General features: G+C 42.6%; 1 long non-coding RNA gene across 1 annotated transcript in view; it reads right to left on the bottom strand.

Moving 5' to 3' along the window:
• Positions 1–8,470, bottom strand: part of LOC129646672 (uncharacterized) — an 81,173-nt gene extending 72,703 nt beyond the window's left edge. Inside the window, exon 1 of the long non-coding RNA XR_008712108.1 lies at positions 5,902–8,470. This is a non-coding gene — a long non-coding RNA (uncharacterized LOC129646672). The remainder of the gene's footprint in view (positions 1–5,901) is intronic.
• Between the last annotated feature and the right edge of the window lie 206 nt (positions 8,471–8,676).

Here is an 8,676-nt window from a genome sequence, read left to right on the forward strand (position 1 = left end):
ATTGAGTGTTCAGCCCACAGGTGCATCTGGGAGGGACCCTCAAAATCACCAGATATACACTGCACAATGTTGTGATAATTTTATTCAAAGACTTATTCTTGGAAAAGTAGTTCATTAATAGAGATATTACAGGTTTAGAATGCAAGATGCTTCATTAATTGTTAAGCTAGAATTTCAGTCTTGACCAAAAAAAAAAATTACAGGCCAATATCTTTGATGCAGATAGATGCAAAAATTCTCAACAAAATATTAGCAAACCAAACCCAATGACACATAAGATCATATATCACAACCAAGTGGGATTCACCCCAAGGATGGTTCAACATACACAAATCAATGTGATATACCACATCAACAAAAAAGACAAAAAACACATGATCATCTCAATAGATGCAGAAAAACCATTTGACAAAAATTCAACGTCCACTCATGGTAAAAATTCTTACCAAAGTAGGTATAGTATAGTAGTATTAGTCACTCAGTAGGGTCCAACTCTATGTGACCCCATGGACTGCAGCCCAACAGGTTCCTTGCATGGAATTCTCCAGGCAAGAACACTGAAGTGGGTTGCCATTTCCTTCTCCAAAAGTAGGTATAGAGGGAACATATCTCAATATAGAAAGCCTATTTATGATGTACAAAAATCGGTTGCATTTCTTTACACTAACAACAAAATATCAAAAAGGGGATGTAAAAAAAAATACCTATTAAAATTGTGCCCCTCAAAATAAAGTACTTAGGGAATGAACTTGACCAAGCGGGTGAAAGAATGACATGCTAAGAACTATAAAACATTAATAAAGGAAACTGAAGATAATTCAAAGAAATGGGGAGATTGGAAAAATTAATGTAATGTCGTTAAACTGGTCACAATACTCAAAGCAATCTACAGATTTAATGTAATCCCCATAAAATTATCCATGTCATTTTTCATAGAACTAGAACAAATAATCCAAAACTTTATATAGAATCGTAAAAGACCCAGAAGTGCCAAAGCAATCCTGAAGAAAAAGAACGAAGAAGGAGGAATAACCCTGCCAGACTTCAGATAATACTGCAAAGGTACATCTATCAAAATATAATGGTATTGGCACAAAAACAGGCGTATGTATCAATGGAACAGAATAGAGAGCCCAGAAATAAACCCATACACCTATGGCTAGTTACTCTTCAACAAATGAGGCAAGAATATACAATGAGAAAAAACAGTCTTTTTGCAAGTGGTGTTGGAAAATTTGGACAGTCATATGTAAGTCAATGAAGTTAGAACACACCTTCTTACCATACATAAAAATAAACTCAAAATGGCTTAAAGACTTAAACACAAGACATGATACCATAAAACTCCTAGAAGAGATCTAGGCAAAACATTCTGACGTAAATTGTATTGGCAGCAATGTTTTCTTAGGTCTCCCAAGGCCAAAGGGGGAAAAAAAAAAAAACAACCCAAAACAAATGAGATCTAGTCACACACACAGCAAAGCAAGCTATAAACAAAATGGAGAGATAACCTACAGACTGAGAGAAAATATTTGCAAAGGATGCAATTGACAATGGCTTAATTTCCAAAATAAGTCAACAGCTCAAGCAGCTCAATTATCAAAATAAAAATTAAAAAATGAACAGAAGATCTAAATAAACATTTCTCCAAAGAAGACATACAGATGGCTGAAAAGTACATGAAAACACCGCTAATTATTAGAGAAATGCAAATCTAAACTACAATGAGGTACTACCTCACACTGATCAGAATGGCCATCATTAAAAACTCTACAAATAACAAATGCTGGAGAGGATGTGGAGAAATGGGAAGACTCTTTCACTGTTGGTGAGAATGTAAGTTGGTACAACCTTTATGGAAAACACTATAGAGGCTTCTCAGAAGACGAAAAATAGAATTACCATATGGACAATATGTCCAGACAAAACTATAGTTCAAAAGGATACACATATCCCTATGTTCATAGCAGCACTATTCATAATATCCAAGACATGGAAACAATCTTTAGGTTGTTCATATATCCATCAACAGATGAATAAAGATATGGTACCTATATACAATATTACTCAGCCATAAAAAAGAATCAAATGATGCCATTTACAGCAACATGGAAGCAACTAGAGATTACCATATTAAGTGAAGTCAGTCAGAAAGAGAGACAAATGTCACATGATATCATTTATATGTGGAACTAAAATATGGCACAAATGAACCTATCTATTAAAAAAAACAGACTTAGGAACATAGTGAACAGACTCAAGGTTGGCAAGGGGGAAGGGCTGGGGGAGGGATGGAATGGGAGGTTGAGTTTAGCAAATGTAAGTTTTATATATAGCATGAATAAACAACAAGGGCCTACTGTGTAGCACAGGGAGCTATATTCAATACCCTGTGAGAAACTATAACAGAAAACTATATTAAAAAATAGAATGTGTATAATGCATAACTGAATCACTTTGCTCTACAGTGGAAATGAACAAAACCTTATAAATAAACTATACTTCAGTTAAAATAAGTAATTCTCTAATTTAAAAAAAAATAATAATTTGAATCTTGAAAGATGTTTTCCTGCTTGGGGCAGAAGATCCAAGAAAAGCACTTGGACCCCTCAGGCCCGCTCAGCTACTTTGCTTCGCCCCAGGGTTAGAAGTCTGGGAAAGCTTGATAATCAGGTTGATCACAGAAACCTGTTCCAACTCTCAGATTCTAAAAGTACCTCCTCCTTTTCTTTCCTGGGACACTTATTCTTTCCAGAGGTGAGACAAAGACATTCCATGAGGTGAAAACTACTTCTCCCCATGTTCCTGTGGTCCCATCCAAACAGAGAGCCACCCAGATGAGACACCGTGAGAACTGTGCATTCAAGGACACATAAAGCCCTGGGTGGTGAGTCGCCAAGGTCGCTGGAACCAGGCTTCTGCTCACCATCGTCTGACATCACTTCACAAGGAGCTACCACTTCTAGCTGTGTGACCTTGGGCATACCCCTTAATCTTGGCTATGTCTCCACTCCCTCATCAGCAGAATGGGGATAATGATAACAGAAAGCACCTCTTTTGGTTGTTAGAGGATTGCCTGAGTCTACAAAGTGCTGGGAGAAGTAAGTGCCTGGGATACATCAAGCTTTATAAAAGTGTTTTGATGACTAAACAAAAGTTAGTTTGGATCTGCTCCTTTCTCAAGATAGTTTAAAATTTTTAGTTACAATAAAAAGCCTGCCCTTACTTACTGCTCCCACAAGAATTTCTGCAGCAATTATTATATGGATGAATGGTAAGACAGGGTTCTTATTGCCTGTCACCATCAACACTTTTTCCTCTCCTTACAGGGTGGGGAATTTGCATGTTATCTTGTGCTAGTTGCTCTAAGCAAAGCTGGCCTTATTAGCAAAAGAAAGATGTGTTTGACATATAGATGCTTGTGATAGGCTTGAATAATGACCTCCGAAAGATATCCACATCCTAATCCTCAGAACCTGTGAATATGTAACGTTATATGGTGGATGTGACGAAGTTAAGGAATTTGAGATGGGGAGATTATCCTGGATTATCCTGGTGGGCCCAGTGTAATCATCAGCATCTTTATACAAGGAAGGCGGGAGGTCAGAGAGGAGAGATGCTGCATTGCTGACCTTGAAGATGAAGGGAGGGACCACAAATCAAAGAATGGTGGCAGGCTTTAGAAGCTGTCAAATGCCAGGAAACAAATTCTCCCCTGAAGTCTTTAGAAGGAACGCAGCCTGATTTTAGACTTCTGACCTCCAGAACTAGAAGATAATAAATTTGTGTTGCTTTAATATACTAATTTTGCATTTATTTTTCCAGTAACAACTGGAAAATAATACAGTGTACCAAACATTTTTTTCCAGATGGAACCTGCAAAGTTCAGAGGCCTTGACCTTGCAGCAAGGTGTCCAGAGTGAACTGTAGCAGAAGAGGCAAAAGAACTCGACAACTTTTTCTAAAAAAAAAAGAATGATTTGGCATTATCCTCTGGACTCTGTTTCATGATCAGCTAAGAACAAGCTCATTTACCATCTGGTCATGAATTGTACCTGCAGGTGTTTCCAAATGTAGCAGGAAATTTTTTCCTTAGAACATACTTGAAAAGTTCTCAGTTATTTTTGTTGTGCCATTTTTCTCATTGTCGACTGTTGCCTAAATCTTTTCTTTACAGTTTTACTTATTTATATAATAGCACTGACAATCACACAGCAGTGCTATCTTGTGCTATCTTGTCCCCCATAACAATGAATTTCCAAAGGGCCAACACCAGGTATTATTCTTGTTCTTACCTCCCCCACTCCCTGTCCCATCAGGCCTAGACCATTTATTGAGCTCCTGTTATTGCTAGAGCTGTGCAGACACTTCCATTTATATTACTTTCCATAATCTGCACTATAAACTCAAGTGCTTTGTCCAGGGCCCTACAAATACTAAAGTGAGAGAATCCCAGCTCCATGCTCTTTCCAAACCATCACATTGAGTTATAGCAAATGAGAGCACTGAAGTGCTCCCTGATTGGAGCCTTAGCTCTTCCGCTTGTTACCGGATGTGCCAGTCTTGTCACCATTTGAGTGTCTGTTGTGCGTGTGTGCTAAATCACTTCAGTTGTGTCCAAATCTTTGCAACCCCATGGACCATAGCCCACAAGGCTCCTCTGTCTAGGGATCCTCCAGGCAAGAATACTAGAGTGGGTTGTCATGCCCTCCTTCAGGGTTGGGTTGCTGTTACTTCATCTCTAAAACCTACCCTGTAGGCATTTCAAGCTCCTTCAGGGAGGGGCTGGAGACACATCAGAGCTGGGAAACAGAGCTGGTTCCCACGTTGCCCTAAAGCAGCAACAGGTGTCTGAGGATGGCTGATGGAGCAAAGCTCTGAAGGGTACTCTACCTTTTACCCAGTAAAGCCCAGTTCTGGTCCTCCTTCCCTGCCTTCTCCAAAAGGAGCCATTATCCGGCTGGAGAGGTTGGAGATTACTTTCTCCCTAGGAGCATCACTACATCACCTACCCCAGTTTCCATGACTTTCATTTGGTGCAAATGCTGTTTCTCCCTCCCTCCACCTCCCAACCAGGATCTCTCTGCCAGAGACACATTCAGCAACAACTTAGAGAGCCTCACTGGAGGCAGGCAGAAAGCTAATGCCATATCTGACCCTTTCCTTCACCATAGTTCTGGACACTTATCCAGGCACTGAAGAAGATTTGAAGATGAAAGGGCCATGCGACCTTCTTGTCTGAGATGAGCGAGAGGGTCCCTGTGACTGAGAAACAGACATGCCAGCAGTTTCCACTACTTCTCCAACCCAAGGATGAAGGAGAAAGAAAGCAGACCAGAGCAACCCCCAACCTCAATTCCAGGAACCAGGAAAGAGTCTCAGCCACCTACCAAATTATCTAAAATGTAATTCAGGAAAGAACAGCCAGGATGGCAGAGGAGAAAGACCTGACCTCACCTCCTCTCATGGACACATCAAAAATCACAATGCAGAACAAGCCATTGAGGGGAAAAAAAAAAGACCAGAATTACCAGAAAAGTTCTTTTACAACTGAAAACCTAAGGAAGAAACCACGAGACACAAAGGGGGATGGACTTGAGAAATAATCAAGTCCCATTACTGACTGGGGGGTGGCGACCCACAACTGGGGAGTAATTATATTGCAGAGATTTTCCCACAGGACTGAGGGTTCTGAGCCCCATGTCACTCTCCCCAGCCCAGGACTCCTGCCCCAAGAAGACGAGCCCCCCAGAGCATTTACTTTGAAGGCCAGTGTGGCCTAATTCCAGGAACCCCACAGGACTGGGGGAAATGGAGACTTCATTTTTAAAGGCGCACACAAAATCTCACATGCACTGGGACCCAGGACAAAATTAGCAGTTTGATAGCAGCCAGTCCTACCTGCTGGTCTTGAAGTGTCTCCAGGAGATTTGAGGGCAGCCGCAGCTCACGCTGGGGCACTGGTGGCAGCCATATTTGGGAGCTCCTTCTTCAACATGGACACTGGCAGGTGCCAGATGGGCTCCTCCTTCTTGCTCATTAGCTCCAAATTAGCACCAAGACCTTGACTCGCTTAACAGCCTGTAGGCGCAGGTGCTGGGACGCCTCAGGCCAAAGAGCTATCTGGGTAGGGACACAGCCCCAGACACCAGCAGATGGGGAGTCTAAAGACCTCCTGAGTCCACAGTGTCCTCTAGACACTGGGCCCTGCCCATCAGAGGGCCCAGGACCCAGCTCCATGCCCCCAAGGGGCCAGCACCAGTCCCAGAATCCCTTGCACTTCCACTCTGCCCACTGGCGGGCCAACAAGATTCAGGTAACCCCAGACCCCACACCCAGCTGTGTCAGGACCTGCCCCTCTCCACCAATGATCTGACACCAGCTCTGGGATCCCTGGGCCCTGCAGCCAGATTCCAGTACCTAGCTCTGGCTGCCAGTAGTCTGACACTAACCTCAGGCCCTGGCTTCACCCTCCTTGCTCATTAGTGCCAAATTAGCGCCAAGACCTGGCCCTGCTCAACAGCCTGTAGGTGCAGGTCCTGGGATGTCTTAGGCCAAACAACTAACTGGGTAGGGATACAGCCCAGGGTGTTGTGTAGGGCAACAGCCCCAGAGTCTTCAGGACTGACTCCATCCATCAGTGAGCCGGCACCAGCCCTGGGGCGCCCTAGGGTTCTTCAAGCAGTCACCTCATAACCAGGCCCCATGAAACAGCAGCCGGCGGTATCTACATAAGGCAGAGCCTGGCAACCAACTGAGCTAGGGACCAACTATACCTACAGAGCACCCACATAATCAGCCCACCACAACAGAAGGACCCACGCGGCCCTCTTAGGCAATTCCTAGAGCGTACAGCTTGAGTGGTGAGAGGGGAGTACACTGCTTGGATGCATAGGCCATCTCCTACAGAAGACCACTTCTCCACGGTCAAGAAACACAACTAATCTACCACATACATAGCAACTTAGACAAAATACGGCAGCAGAGGAACATATTCCAGATGAAGCAATAAGACAAAACCCCAGAAGAAAAACTAAGTTCAGTGGAGATAGGCAATCTACCCAAAAAAAGAGTTCAGAGTAATGACTGTAAAGATGATCAAAGAACTTGGTTGGGGGGGGCAGGGAGTGGATGTACAGTTAGACATTTTTAACTAAGAGAAAATATAAAGAACAACCAAACAAAGATGAATACAATAACTGAAATGAAAAATGCACAAGAAGAAATCCACAGCAGATGAAATGATACAGAAGAGGTTCAGTGAGCTGGAAGACAGAGTAGTGGAGATCTCTGCCACAAAACAGAAAAAACAAAAAGAAACTTTTTAAATGAGGACAGTCTAAGAGACCTCTGAGACAACATGAAGTGCACTAATATTCGCATTATAGGGATACCAGAAGGAGAAGAGAAACAGAGAAAGGGCCTGAGAAAATATTTGAAAAGAGTAGCTGAAAGCATCCTTAACCTGGGAAAGGAAACTTTCATCCAAGTCCAGGAAGCAGAGTCCCAAACAGGATTAACCCAAGGAGGAACACACCAAGATACACTGTGATTTAAAAACGACAAAAATTAAAGAGGGAATATTAAAAGCGGCAAGCAAAAAAGCAACAGCTCCCATAAAGCTATCAGCTGATTTCTCAGCAGAAAGTCTGCAGGCAGGAAGGGAGTGGGACAATACATTTAAAATGATGAAAAGGAAAACTCTACAACCAAGAATACTCCACCCAGCAAGGCTCTCTTTCAGATCTGATGGAAAGATCAAAAGCTTTACAGACATAATTCAGGATTTTAAATTGTTTAGCTCTCTGGACATCGTAATATGAAATTCTTTGGCTTACTTTTTTGGACATTTTACTTTGAAACACATTCTCAGTTCTCATTACATGTGAATTAAAATAGAAGATTGCCTCTGCTATATCAGGCAGGTGATCCGTAGCTACTCATGAGCTTTACAAGGGCCGGCTGTAATCCCTTGGTTGCAACTGCTGTGGCAGGAACAATACTGTCTGGCTCAGTGTTTCTCAGGCCTTGCCACATGTAGAATCACTTGGGAAGACTAAATCAATGCCCGGATCCCACCCTGACTAGGAAAATCAGAATCTCTGAGGCCAGGCGTGGACGCATGAAAAAAAATTCCTCCACTGGTATTAATGGGCAGCCAGGATTGGAATTTCTGGTGAGGAGCTCAGAAAGGTTGTATTTGCAATCTGAAAGGTTTGCATTATTCCTCACTGGTGGTAAAAAGAAAGACAAGTCACCTGAGCATTCTTCACCTTAGTTTATTCACCTGGGGGTCAATAAAAAGAGCAGCACTTCCCAATTTTTTTTTTCATGTCATGGAACACAGAGAAAATAAAAATATGCATAAGAGCATCCCAGGAACTCCTGGAAAAGGAAATGGCTACCCACTCTAGTATTCTTGCCTGGAAAATCCCATGGACAGAGGAGCCTGGCAGGCTACAGTCCATGGGGCTGCAAAGAGTCAGACATAACTTAGTGACTAAACACCAACAACAGTCCAGGGAACTCCAGGAACCAATAGACAAATGAAGTGTGTGTGTGTGTATGTTAGTCACTCAGCCATGTCTGATTCTTTGCAATCCCATGGACTGCCAGAGGCCCACCAGCCTCCTCTGTTCATGGAATTCTCCAGGCAAGAATACTGGAGTGAGTGGT

This window comes from Bubalus kerabau, chromosome 3, assembly GCF_029407905.1.
Source record: "Bubalus kerabau isolate K-KA32 ecotype Philippines breed swamp buffalo chromosome 3, PCC_UOA_SB_1v2, whole genome shotgun sequence".
In the NCBI taxonomy this organism is placed as follows: Eukaryota; Metazoa; Chordata; class Mammalia; order Artiodactyla; family Bovidae; genus Bubalus; species Bubalus kerabau.